Here is a 15,413-nt window from a genome sequence, read left to right on the forward strand (position 1 = left end):
AAACTGTGCGTGTGTAGTGTCTGTGTACGTGCATGTCTGTGTGTGTGTGTGTGTGTGTGTGTGTGTGTGTGTGTGTTTTGACATCAGAGCACAGACGTGTTTGGTGGGGGTTGTATTAGAGATGAGGGAACAAGTGGGCCAGAGCAGTGAAGTGCCCCTAGCACTTTCCAAATTTAAATCAAAGGCCATTATAGCCTATATTACAGAGCAAGAGGAACATACACAAATACACATGCATCTAAAACACACATCACTGTGCTGTTGTTTACTCTGACTTGTTCAATTCAAGTGATGCAGAGGGACTAGGAATATAACAAAGCGATACTTCCAGCTATGGTGCTTCAGCTCTTTCCGTTCTATTTCAAGAAAGTGTGGTCATAACCTGGAGACTTGTGTGTTTTTTTTTTTATATCCGACTCACAGTACCACAATTACTGTGCCAGTTCCAAATCAACTCCCAAAGTTCTGCGGCTTAATCACCACAGCACTGCTGCCTTGTGACACACTGTGCATGATGAAACCCAGCAGGGAGGCGGACTGGAGAAGGAAGGGAGCCCAACTTAAGTGTTGCAACAGATATTACAACTAATTTGATCTGGCTAGAAAATGTTTTGTTCCCCTTAATAGCGGATGATCCATGTGTGGGAGGGAGTGAGTCAGCCATGTTTTGTTGTTCCATGTTCTCTGAACTTCAAAGCCCCCATGTGGTGGCGGTGGTGCCGGGGAGAGAGAAGGGAGACAGAGGTGGGGGTTTGTCTTTTGTCAAATAAACTGATCAGTGTGAATCCCAGGCCCCATTAACACAAGCTTAATTGATACATGTGCATTAGTATTTGTTTTAATGGAATGAATTATATCCAACTCTCTGCCTTCTCACCTAGTGCTTGTCTTCCTGCCTGTGTGTGTGTGCAGGGTTTCATCATGCCTGCCCAGGAGGACTGCAGCGGATGCGATCGTCAGGTGCTTATTCCTCCAGTCAGAGGGGATCTTCTTCCCCCCAGAGAGGGGCTGCATACGAACAGCAGCTTCATACGTAAACATGCTCCTTCTCCCTCTCTAGTGGCCACCCCGCAGCTCTGAGGGCAGCCCTGGTACAGGAGGGAAATTACCGCTCCACACCAATTACCTCAATGTCTGCCATCTTACTTACATCAGCCCCTGATGACTCACCGTCGCCAACTGTGCAAGAGATCCTAGATCAATTCAGGGAGTGACGCCATGACACATTGTTGCTCTATAGTCTCAGTATGTGAAATATAGCATGCACTGTTAGCCGCAGAGCCATTCTGTCTGCTGAGAGCCTCAGGTAAAGTTTTGTCACTTGAAACACACCATTTTCCATTTACCTTGCGGTCAGTCTCATAAAAGCACAAAGGCACTATGGCTGTTGATTTGATGGTAAAATCCAATTAGCCTGTACATCTGGATGTGTTATGTGAGCGTGTTTCCCCCACTAATGATTTGGGCGCTCTTGCTTTTATTGGGTTACTCTGTCTGGCATCCTGTGGTATTTCCTGTTGGACTTTCAGGGTGATATAGAATGCACTTAACAGGTTGGATCGAGTAACATGAAAAAGCATAAAGGCAAGGCATGTTTTGTACTTAATCTTGAAACAGTGCCAACAAAGTTTTGCAATGCAGCAAATAATGAGGCAGAGATGAAGCCCAGAGCCAAGACCGAGGTGCTATTCAAAGTAGAGACTGACTGATATATAAAAATAAAAAATCTTTCACAGACATATCAGTGTTTATGTTTGTCAATATGCACAAATATAAAAACTTTACAGAATAAACAATGCAAAGAATATGTTCATTTATGTTTACATGTTACTTCTAATGTCTAGGTTCTATATATCTGGTTGTATTTGTGTTTTCTTATTATTTTCAGTTATTTATAATAAGGTTTGTGGTTAAACTGTTTATGGTTACATTATGCGCATTGGCTATATATATTATAGTATCTACTCCCAAAATCCATAATTGGTAAGGCTTCATTCAAAGAGGATGTTAAATCGACAAATATCCTTAAAAGTAAAGAAAAAACTTTTGGGAAAAATGTGTTCATTCACACGCTGTGAACTTTCAATCTGATGTGAGAGACTGAACTATAACAGAGTTCCAAAAAGGCCAAAAACACAATTTCAAAGCAATTTCAAAGCATCCAGTTATTGTGCACCGACCTTGAGGTCAGTTTACTTTCTAACTTTGAATAGGTCCCTGATGCCCTGCCTTCATCTGCTGCCACTGGCTTTCTAATAATAGACACAGAGCACAAAAGCCAACTGGAAACAGAGGGCAGCGCCCAGTATTTTCACTGATCAATGTGCTCATCTCTGCTGGAAACCATTGATTCACTGTTTGTATCAAATTGACCATGTTGTTGTTGTACAACTTCCACCCTACATTAAACCGTGAGAAGCCTAGTTCATGTTCTACTTTGTCCTGTTGCCCAGCACCTTCTCTCAAAGCCACACAAACTATTGATCCACTTATGACACCAAAACAGGCTTAGCATTGATTAGAGTCTTTGGAAGATCATTCTTAATGTCAGCTGGTATTTGAATTAACTATTAACCAGAGAACACAAAGCGGAACTTTTCTGCCTGAATCCACAGTGTGCATTGCATCAGTGTCTCTTTGGCCTACATCAGTGAAACGCCTGCAGAAGTTAAATGCCTCCTCCCCACCATACAAACACACTAGCCCAAACAGACACATGTGACTTTGATGGAATCCAGCCAAGTTTAGCTGACCTTAGAAAATCCCTGAGGGATTAATAAAAACAAAGGTTCTCTGTTCAGAGGCATCCTTCCAATCCACATCCTGCTTGTCGAGACCATTTATGAGTGGATAATCATAGCATTATCCTCCCCAAGTGACTTGGAGCTATTATCTTAATATGATAACAAAATATATATTTTGTTATCACCACAGCTTTTGAGAAAACTTTATCAGTCTTGTTTGTCCTCTGGCAAAATACCAGCATTTTTATTTCAGTCACAGAAAAAAGTACAGGCAGTGCGCAACAAATCTATCTACAGTGACCTGAATATGTTGAGCACTCAAACCCGACAACATAACATAATTAAAACTATATTTTATAGTTTAATAACAGGGTTCGCTTACTGCTTGACTGCTATTCTGGGTTTCTCAATGACCTTTAAAGACAAGTAAAACTCCATTCATGGATTTTAAAAGGTCCAAAGTAAAAAAAAAAAAAAAACTGCAACAGGAAATCAAGTTTACTATGGGAAGGGTGGGCTGATGCTTATTGTCCAGGCCACTTCCACCTACGCCAACACTTCTCGACTCAACCACAGCACAGTCGCGGTCCTCTGCTCCTGTGTTGTCTCAGAGGTCTACAACATAACAATGCCTCTGAAAAATAGCTCTTCCTCTGACTATTAAGGTAGCGCTATGCATACCAGGAAATGTCCCACAGTGCACCCGCAACCTCTGTTACAATGCTAATGTCTGGGCTGCTCCATATGCATAAACCTGGAGGGGATTTTTCAACACTTTGCTTCGGTGACCTTGAGTTTCTCGCATCAGATTTATATATTTCCTTTTTTCCAACCGCGGTTACAAATTCACCCCCATTGGGCTGCCATATTTTTATGCAGTGGAAGTTGGTGGCTTGTGTTACGCAAACTGCCAAGTACAGGACAATGTTCTACTTTTGTGATTCCTAAGAGAGCGCCTAAACAAGTCAAACACCTCCCTGTTTCCCACGTCCCCTGAGAGGCAGAGGAATGGTTCAGGGGTCATCTGACTTGTTTGGTGGGAAAACAATAGTAGATCTACAGCTGCTCCAATCACAGATGACATTCTTGTGTGCAGTAAATATTCAACCTCATGTTTTTTCACTAAATATGAATCTCCTTGTCTCCTTGTTAATCGTTTTAACACTGACACGTTTTTGTTGTATTATGATTGTGTCAATGCATAGGTTGTCATAATGCAGATATTATAAATCCCTTTTCCCATTATTTACCTCAACAATCATTACTGCTATTTGAGAGTTTCATTAGTTGATAATACAGGAAAGCTTAGCACTAACTAAGGCAGCAGGACTTGAAATTATGGGACAGCTTCCAATGGGGTAAAGCCCCTAAAGGATCCTTCAGCAACAGTGCACCCTGCAGGTTGATGAAGAGCAGGAACAGGAGGAGCTGCTTGAGATGCAAGCCATATAACTGAACTTTTCAAAGCAGACTCCCTGGACCAGGAAGACAAATACTCACAAACACTGAACAAACACTGTGCTCAAGCAAGTGGACTCAAGAAGAGAAAACAATGCAAATGCCTCCAAAGAGCACAGATACTGTAGAGGAGAAAAATCAATACCTTCACTCTGAAAACACAGACACACACACAGACAGACACACAGACACACACACTCATGCACATGGACACACACACACAGCAATGCCACCATGCTGTGCTTGGGAGTGGCTGCAGCGTTCCTGACCTCTTGTCTTTCATCTTGGCTCCGGTAACCAAAGTGATTTTTCAGCCCAGCCTCCTCAATAACACAGCGACTAACAAGCTTTGGCTCCCTCTTTTTACAAAACATGTAAGAAATCACCAGCACAGAAACAAAAACAGTTATGCAACCACCTCAAAGCTGTCAGTTTTTCTTTTTCCATTACCGATGCTATAAGCAAACCCCTTGTGTGAAAAATCCAAAGATGAAATGAAGTTGACAACGTGGATGTCTCCTTCTCAACAAAATATGGAGATTCCAACCTTCAAAAGAGCAAAATAATAAGAGAGAGAAAGATAAAAGCTCCAGGCGTCATCTTTCTTAGTTTTTGGTCTGCTCTCTCATACAATATGCAATTCAGTGATGTTATTCTTCTTACATCCAAAAGTCAAGAGTAAAGCCTCCTTTTCAAGATGACTGACATTTTTCTGTTCTAAAGAGAACAGAGAACATGATGTAGTTTTCAAGTCTCCCTTTTTTGGAAACCTTAAATGTTGTCAGCAGCTTTGCTGAGATAATGCCACTCAAAGCTCAGGGAGAATTTAGACTATGCTCCGAGGTTGTCACCTCAAGGGGTGTAAGATTTTCTGTTTTGGAAACAGATGGGCTGGTAAACCTTTCACACCTTTATGGCCACAAAGACCTTTACGAGGGCTCCGCTCTTAGATATCCCGCCGGTGTGTCCAATCTCTGTGTAATTCCTGGATCCGTTTGTTCTGCACATTTCACGCCAAGTAGGGAGGGGTTGCGGCCATGACCTCCTGCAGCCCCATAACTCACAGGATGGACTGACAGAGGTGGCGGATACCCCCAGATGAAAGGTAACAACAAAGAGATGTTTAGCATGACGCACAGCAGCGTAGTCCCGGGCCCCAGAGGATGATGGGATGGCAAGGAGTGACAACTAATGGGCCTCTGAAGTTTGTCTGTTTCTGCCATCAGGGTGGAAACAGCCCCACCCTTCAAAAGTTAAGTGACAATCTGCCTGTCAGACCTCAGCATACCAAGAACTCTGCAGCACAGCTCGTTTATCACCTTCACTGATCACACCATGCAGATTTGACAGACCAGGATGGAGGGAAGGGCAGGGGCGCTCTCCATGAAGCCGGTCAGTGGGCGTACTGACAGACAGATCAGCATGTGGATATAAGTAAATATGCAAGACAACAACACACACATAATTTAGTTAAAATTGACTGTGAAAAACATAACAAATGGAAGGCATATATGTTGCTTTTTCAAAAATCTAAAAAAAGTGGTACAAAAAGCACAGCACACTAATCTATCTTAAATACTCCAGGCAAGAACTTTAACTCTCCCCATTTTTCATCCACACAAGAGGCCTCTCAAAGACATGAATGATTCATCTCTCCAACTCCATTTGGACAGGAAGTGAAAACAAATGGAAGCAGCCCCCTCGCTGCCCCCCCAGGGAGCCCAGGTCTACACTGGGGCTGGATGAACAACACTGAGAACACCAGGCTGAACCGACCGAGCTCTGCTTCTCAGCTGCAACGGGAGCCTGATTCTCCCTCTGGGCCACTGCCCTCCTCCCACTATCTATACAGAGAGAAAATATTTCCTCACACATACACCACTACCTACTCCTCTTTTCAGCAACAGGACCAACTCTGCAGCAACACCTCTGACTTTCCAACCTGCAGATGTTTGGAGTTAAAAATAGGATGCATTGTATGCGATGCATCATTGGTGTGGTTTAAGGTCTGATTAAAGAGTTTTCTGTGCATGCAATCCAGCTGGACTGAATAGAATTGATGTTAATGCCTTACAACGCCAAGAAATAAACAGAAACAGAAACAACAAACACTCAGGGTGTGAGAGAGGAAAAACTTATTTCTGTGAGAAAATAGTGTTCTGCCACCTGGGTGTCACCGACATTGTCTGCACAATGTCTACAGCCCCACTCTCTCTCGACCACATAGAGCAGCAACAGCCAGAATCGGGCAAAATAAATAAAGGTGTGAACACGACTTTCCATTTCTTTTTTTTGTGACAACACACTGTGATAAAGCCCAGGACTACACTCCACATGCTTCTGTTTAACCTCAAAACATGTACAGCACACGCAGAGGAGCATAATCAAAAACAGAACATAGGGGCAAAATAAATTATGAAGTTATATTACATCACCTGATGCAGATTGCCATCATCGGTCCGCAGCTGCTTAGCAATGACTCCAAGACAAATGAAGTGATCTTCGTTGACTGACAACACCTGTGAACATGTTGTGCCCCTGCCAGATCAATGAGGCCACTCAAGGGATGTTCGCTATAGACATCAAGCGACTGTTATATCAGAATTTGTCAAAACCTGTTATTGTCACTTTCAAATCTTCAAAAGTTGCTAACACTATATTCTACATTTGAAATACATTTTCTTATAGCAGAGGAAAATGATAAATGTACAAAGTTTTATCCTGTGACAGTTCTTGGCGACCTATGCAGATTACAGTAATGTTTACCTGACAGCTTTTTACATTTACGCCCGGGCTGCATTTCAACACATCTAATTGCTAGATTCGTCATTGAAGCTCCCTGCACTGTAAATATGAAGAGAACATAACAATGGAGCCACTGCGGAACAGAGACCAGCACCTTCCTCAGGGCATCAACAACAACCCTCCTCCCACCTAAAAAAAACTCACTGACCCAAACCCATTTTTCCAGTCTAACAGAAATGTCAAGTCCAGACCTAGAACTCGTTTCTTTCAAGGGAACATAGCAGCCAAATATAGCCCGCTGGCCTCCGCGCTGCCTGACATACATCAGGCTCTACGGCTAACAGTGGTAAATTTTGGCCGACCGCCATCCAGTCACTTACTATTAAACATCATAACTGTACAAAGAAAATTATAACCAAGCAGTGGAGTGTACACTGTTGCCTGGTAACCTAATGCCATGTTGGGAATTCATCTTGCTATGGAACAGAGAACACTTAGAGCCAGAGCCAATAATAGATCCTAGACCTCACAAAAAATAGTTTCAGGGTGTCAACAAGCATGGCCAACACACACGAAGCTGAGAAACAGATCATGAGATGTATGTTCAAGAATCAAATCTCACTCCTCTGTGCGCCTCTACACCAATTTTTGTAAGTGTTGCTGTATTTGCAACCACTTGTTAAATTATATAACTATTATTCATCTGTCATTTTGCAAGTGAAATGATGGATAGAATGAGGGCTTGTTTCCAAGTGTGAAATCCAGCTAAAGAGCACATTATGTCGACAGGCAGTGGATGATGGGAACTAATCACAAAAAGTGTTTCTTTTCAATGTGATGGATCATAAAGAATTACGCAGATTGCTCCTTCCCAAGAAATATATGTCCTGAAAAAATGAGAAACAATGAGAGTTGTTTACCAATCACAGCTTCATATTGACAACAGAGGGCAATGCGGCATGCTCATGGTTTGGTTTGCTCTAAATGGTTTGTATGAAGTGCTTTACAGCAGAGGTGTACAATTCACACATGCATACATGAGCAGCACTTGCTCTATGGGGCAATTTGGTGTCTGCGATCGAACTTCCAACCTTTTGGAAGACCCACTCTACCTCCTGAGCCACAGCCACCATGATATATAGCCGTTATGCTTCCAATAAGAGAATATTAAATTAAGGCTAGACATCCTAACTGATCACAAACTGCCACTCACTATAATGCATTAGTTATAATTAATATGATTACTTTGAACATGCACTGTATTTTCAAGACATTGTACATGTGGTCCAATATAATGTATTGCACAATCAATCAGTTTTAAAAAAAGGGTCCAGCATTTACTGTGAAGTGTAATGGTCTGGTTGCTACAACATAATAAAATCATAATAATAATTACAACATTATTGAATCTCAGTTTAATACCTCACTCGTAAAAGCCATAACCTGGTCACAGCGAGCTCATAAATGTAGTTTGTATCTCTGCTGTGCTTTTATATGCTTTGCGTGTGGTATACACAAATATAGAAGCTTCCTGTGTTAAAGCAGCTTGTCCATGTCAGAGTCATTATACACTATTAATGTGTTATGACATTCTCTGTCATAAATGTCACATAAAATTGAAGGCAGTTTTATTTTGGCACGGCATCACATCGGCTGTGGAGGTTCTTAATGAGCGCTCGCTTCATTTACAAGTAATATTCAGAATAATAAAAACCAGCTGTCGTCCATCCCAGTACTGCAGGTGTAAGTGTTACAATGACATAACTGTGCACAAACTCCCACATATCATACAGCTCCACACACACATACAAACACAGGCTTACAATTGTATTTGCTCGACAAAAGCTCGATTGAGGCAGAAGATTGGCACAATCATTTCGTTGTGTCATACTTTTCCGTCACCCGCCACAGCGTTCTCTCTTTCCGCTGTTTCATGACATGAAGGCAGCCATCACACTGTCAAAGTCAGTGGAGGATGGCACACAAACACGGGAAATAAATCCACAGTGACAAAGCGTAATTCCTCACTTCAGCTGTGAAAAAAAGAAAGAAGAGGCATTGTATTCTCTCCACTTTGATTAACAAGCTCAATCTCACTTCTTATGTCATCTCTCCTGGTCGCTGACTGGTGACTCTGTCTTTACAACATTTTTACTATTACAAATCTACCACACACCAACTTTAGGACAATAACAAGTCACCATTCATTACATAGCATGGATGCAACACGCTGCTTCTGCGAATGCTGCGTGCCAGTTCTATAGCCGAATATGCTAACTTATTAGATCCAGTAAATAATAATTCACAGATGCCTGCCAAGATTTGTTCTATCGAAAAAACATTTTGTCTCATTAACACATTCCCTGGTACTATGAAATTATGTGTTAGGCTAAGTGTAGGGTGCTGTTGAAATGACTTTCTCTCCATGACACAGCTCAGATGGTACCTGCCCCCTCATGCCATCTGAGCAGTGCAGACATCTGTGAGCATCAACCTGCCAAGAACAAATCGAATGTAAAAATATGATAAATATTCAGAAATGGAATGACGGCTGAAGGGTCATTTGGAGTGGCTGTGAAAGGCTTTCATGTCAAGTACGAGCAGTGTTTTTCTTGCGTCTTAGTGAAAATGTCATGTGTACGCTGGAGGGTTTGTGGTTCTTGTGTTTTCGTATTACCTTGCTCAAAGAAGATTGAAATGCAGTCACGGTGTGACAACTGTGGAAAGCTAACCAGCCACTAAGACATCTGCAAGTTTTTGTTGGAGTGACAGGGCGTTCGACAAAACAACCGAGGAACTGACATCACAATACATCCCTCACTACAACAGCTGCACTGTCAGTTAGCTTTCATGTATTCACTGACGAGGAAAGAAAATGACTCTTACTTTTGACTGTTCCTCGACACGTTCATGTCTCCGTGTGTTTGTGGTGACAGCACCGGTTCTTCATTATCTGTAAAAGATTACATATGTTGAAAAGTAGATTTATCGGCAGTCGGTAGTCGGCTTTATCACACACTGTATATTAGGGCCCGACCGGTATAGATTTTTGGGGGCTGATTCTGATAACAATATTAGGGAGTAAAAAAATCCGATACGGTACATTTTCCAATATATATATTTAGAAAATACACTAACAAAAAATAACTAGACATGAAGAGAAAACACAAATACATCCAAATATGTAGAACTTGATTTCAGATAATAATCTTTTTTTGCATGAAATGTAAACAGAAATGCAGATCTGTATTTGCACTGTTTATTCTCTAAATAAAAAGTTTTCATATCAGCACATAGCAACAAACATAAACACAGACACAGATATGTCAAGATAAGTCTCATATTGGCTAAATGTATATGTACATAAGCATGTACTTAAAAGGTGAACAGAGAACATGGTTTAAGATGGATTCACTGTTTGAAAGTAACATATACATATACTTCTTTCACCACTAGATATAAAGTGATGTAAAGCAGCTCTGAGGATTATGTAAGTCAGTGGGTAGTAGTGTGGATGCACATCACACAGCTCACAATCCCAGGAGACGGTTCTATCCTATTCAGTTTCTTATTGAACAGCTATTTTCAAATATTAATCAAATCAAGTCATGGGCGTAGCGACAGGGTGCGATGAACTGATTGAATGAGGACTTCATCACATCAACCACGTTTGGTGAGATCATTATAGTACAAGTGTATTTATAGAAGGCAGTTTGCACTATAACATCTTGAACCCAATAACAGTCAGTACGTTGACAAAAAAACAATAAAAACTCTACTGTTCCGTGGTTGTGTAAAGAATGCAACGGTTTGTACAATAACATTCTAGGATCTACTTTTAGAAATGTATTAAACGACCACCTGTGACTGCAGAATCAGCGTATTAATGCACCAACATTCCAAATAGTTCCTTTCCTGTATAATTACCATAATATATTTAACATAAAGATACAAAGTGAATATATATATTATAGAAGACATTTAAAACATTATTTTAAGATGGTAGTTCCGTGTGACTGGCTGAGCCGCATTCAAGACCGTTGTAAAATCTTTATTTAACTGTAAGCTAAATATAATGAACCCATGTTGTCACTGTTTCACCCATAGCTGTGTTATTATAGAAAGAACCATGTTACTTAAAATAATGAATTCTAAGGGTGAACAGTAAAACCTTTCTCTGAAACATACAATACATTTACATACACATCACGTCCAATTTGTTCTGCAGTGGAAACAGTCAGTGTAGCTACCTTGAGGACTGGGCTGAGGGTATTGGCGGTTGTACAACTCGACTGGGAGGACGTGCTGGACCTGACTGCATGACGACTGAACGAGCTATAAATACTCTTGTTTTGTCGAGAGAGGGGACGATATAAAATCTGAGCCAAGGCACTGACAGCCTGAGCGACCTGTCTGCCCCATTGTCCTCTGATAATCTCGGTGATGGAGAGACGAGGTCAGCTCCGGCAGCCGTCTGTCCTCAGCAAGTGAACCAGACTGCCCAGCAAATTCGTCAATCATGTCCCTGTGAGAAATAAAAAATCTGGTGATCAAAGCAATATCCTGTTTATGTAATAGCTTGGCTTTCATTTAAATAATGAGTGCATTTTACTCTAATCATAGTGTTTTATTTATATTATTTTAAACTGTGGTAGTCTTTAATTCCCCCCTCACATAACAATAATAATAATAATAATAATAATAATGAATGCACTAGTTATGATAATAGGGTTATGAGACTCTCAAGCAGCTCACTGTTTAAAGAGGCTATTTGCTTGTTATTGCATGGTATAAAAAATCTAAATGTGAATGCTATGACAGCTGCATCCACAGATTACAGTCTGCAACGGTGCACCTCCTAAAAATAGCACCTGTGGCTCCACAGGCCCAAAGAAATATCATTCAAATGGAAACAGTGCCATCTACTGGTCATACTACACATTGTCATGCGCTTGGACTGCTGGGAACTTGTGGGAAAACATGTTTGGCCTTGTAGCATCAGTTGCTGTTGTGCAGCTGCAATAATATTTATGAGCTGCAAATGAATTGATGAATTCCATTATATATGTTGCTCAGTGGTTGATCAGACAGGTTTGTCATTTCCTAATTTTGAATTTGAGAAGTAACAATGAGCCGTGAAGACGCCACCTGAGACCTTTCCCACTGTTCAGGTTATAGAAATACCAACTGGTGGGAATTTTTGTTAAAAAAACAGAGATGCTTTTATCCCAGCCAAAAGCAAGGCCTGACTGAGTGTGTGATTAGCAGAGATTATATGCAGATTTGTCATCGTCATAAATCTACCGCTGTCCACGGTCTCACATTTTTATTTGTCACTTCAAAGCATTCTTCAGTCGCTCTCCTTCGTTTACTGTTTGGCCCAGTGGACAAATGTCTTCCTGCTAGAAGAAGAACAAAGCACCTCTCTTGAGCTCTGTTCACCTGTTTCCCACATCACTGCCCATCACATGTCACAATAGTTTGGATGTTTGGATACAGCTTTATGATTATTCTCATTAAAATATTCTGTTCTTGACTGATTATACATTTAGACCTTTAACAAGCAGGAACACATCACATGAACTATAATTTATCTGCTGATTACGAGGTCTCTGGCTCGACGTGAAAACTCCAGCAGTGGTGGTGGGAAATTAAATTCCCTCTCTTCTCATCTTGCCACTGTCCTACAGCAGCTGGGATGGACCCAGTGGGTGCACCACTCTCATTCCAGGACCCCGACGGCCCAGCTGTTTGCTATCCCTCATCCTGACGGCTGGTCATACAGGGGCGCGGGCGAACATCAGCGAATCTGACGTGTGATCCTGCATGCCTGTCACTGGGGCTGACTCATTGCCGTGCAGGACCCCACAGCTGGCACCTACACGCTAAGGACCATGTCATTTCTCAGCAGCAGATAAGATTGTCATGATAAATCTTCACAAATATATAAATATCATTGTCAATATATTCCATTGTAAATTTGCAGTTACTGTGGTAGCAACAGCAACTTTATCAACTGGTGCAGTAAACCAGCTGTCCCCCCAAAAAGTGTCAGTATAACGTATTTATCAGTGTGACTTCTCTGTGATGAGGGTGGGTGATGACACTCACCTGTTCTTTAAACCTCCACACTTGGGGGTGAACTTGGAGGACATATTCCAACTGCAAAAAAAAGAGAGAGATGCTGATGAAGAATGTTCTCACTTTTACTGTGTTGCACTTATTAGCAACCAATAAGAGAAAGTGGGTGTAGGTTTAGGAAACAAGGTGAAGACAAGAAAGCAATTGTAAGAGTTATTACTTTTATGAGATCTACAGACAGTTTTTGCGAGATCCTCTTGAAGCCTAGTATTGCGTTTATTAAATGTCTGCATGGTTTATTAAGCACCTTAAATGAATACTGAATATTGCTCAGTCAACAAAACTCCTGCACCATTTTGTCCACTCCTCTCCCTATTCTTTTTCTCAGTCCCCACATGAACAACCTGCTGCACCACAGCACCGACTAGCTGTAATAATTGATAAAAGCATATCATGAAATACAATCTTAAATTAAGTTGACTGTACAAAAACAATATCAACTTAACATTACTGTTAACACTAAATACGTTTAAACAAGATGAAGGATATTACTTCAGTGAGAAGATAGACTAAACTAATGTCTAAACAATTACGATGTTTAAACTTATGTTCACCCATCACAGTGTCTTCCTTACACATTAAACATCTGGTGGTGCTAATTAAATGCGGTCTCTCACTCACACACTGAAATATGGCTAATTATACAAATCAAACAGAGAATTAAAATTAAAGGAAACAGCAACAACCATTATTTAGAAAAATATTATTTCAACACCAAAAAAGTGTTATGACTATCCATCTTATGACTTTCACAAAGAGCACTCTATCTGGTCATTCTTTTTAATTTTCTCCAATGATTTTACACTATTGTTATTTGTTGGTATAATCTTTCTTTCTTTCTTTCTCTGTCACTTTCTCCCTCTCCCACACACACTCATAAAGATGGCTTTGTAAACATGGAGGGTGTAAACACAGAGGGTCAGAGTGCAGATTTAAAGAGGGGTAGAGATTGGGGAGGTATGTGCATAAGCATCTGTTTTCTTCATTTATGCATTTACTCCTTTGTCCATAGCTTCTCCTCTTAATTTGATTCGTGGGAAGCTCTCTCACAAAATTGGCCTCCCCAGTAAGAACCTATTCCTGGGGTTACTGTGGCCTTCAGGGGGCTTAGGGACAGATCCAGAAGGATTACCCCCAGAAAAGGCAACCAACATGCACCCAAAATGATCAGGGTAGCTGCAACAACAATTTCCCTCTCCCCTTTCTTTGTTTCCAGTGCCTTGAAATGTGAGACTACTCTGGAAAGTTGCCTGGTGAGCATAATGTACATTCTTACACACGGACCCCTACCTCCCTCATTCTCAGTCACTGCACTATTTTTTCTTTACTGCTTTACTTAATCTTCACCTCTGCTCCCTGCATCACAGCTTGAAATAGATATGTGGCAGAACTATAAAAGCTGAACAGAATATGCAGGACTGCAAAAATTAAATAACATGCCCCAAATATGAGGTGACTGTACAGTACTTTATATAACCTCTTCCACTGGCAATATAGAGGAGCATGGCTGCTCTGTGAACTTCCTCATCTAAATGGTCTGATTCCATGTCTGAGACAGAACCACTGAAACACAAACAAATTGTACTGTAAACAGAGTGTTTTGTGTCCAAGCCTTTTTTTGTTCTTAAGCAATGTCTTCGCTGCCAGTGCTGTCTGTGGTCTTTTTACTGTACAGAGGAAAATGCTGACCCAAATCATCTGCTGTTGTAACATTACCTAACTGATTTAGACATTGAAGTGCAGACATCCTCATAATCAAATTATTACTGCAAAAATTCCTCATCAGATATTTAATTTTGTCTCAATCTACAATCACTTACACTATTATGAGACAAAGAAAAGATTATATAAGGTCTACAATGTCCACAAATGTACCCCGCATGAACTGAATTTGTCCATATAATAACACATATCAGCATCTTCACTCTGAGTTCACAAGTTGACCTGCATTTGTCTTTTCAGCTTGATGTCCATTATCTACTTGGGAAGCCTGCACGTAGTAGGAGGGGATTTTCACTAGAGGGTGATATTTCACTACATATTGATGTGAGGTCATAGTAGCCGCAACACACTCAGCATTTAAAAAAACACCACCTCCCTGAAAGTTACAGTACAAAGATAAAAGTTGTTCCTGTTCTCATGAAGGCCACACACTTCCACATTAGACTCATATAGACTGTCTACATTTACAGTGAAGCAATGAGACATGTGTGTGTTTATCAATCAGCAGACTAGGTGTGCTTAAAGGTGTAGCAGGAGTGTATATATAGTTTATATGTTGTACAGATCATTACTTTGTGTGGAAACGATGAGCTGTGGGTGCAT

The sequence above is a fragment of the Paralichthys olivaceus genome, chromosome 13 (genome assembly GCF_024713975.1).
Source record: "Paralichthys olivaceus isolate ysfri-2021 chromosome 13, ASM2471397v2, whole genome shotgun sequence".
Lineage (NCBI taxonomy): Eukaryota > Metazoa > Chordata > Actinopteri > Pleuronectiformes > Paralichthyidae > Paralichthys > Paralichthys olivaceus.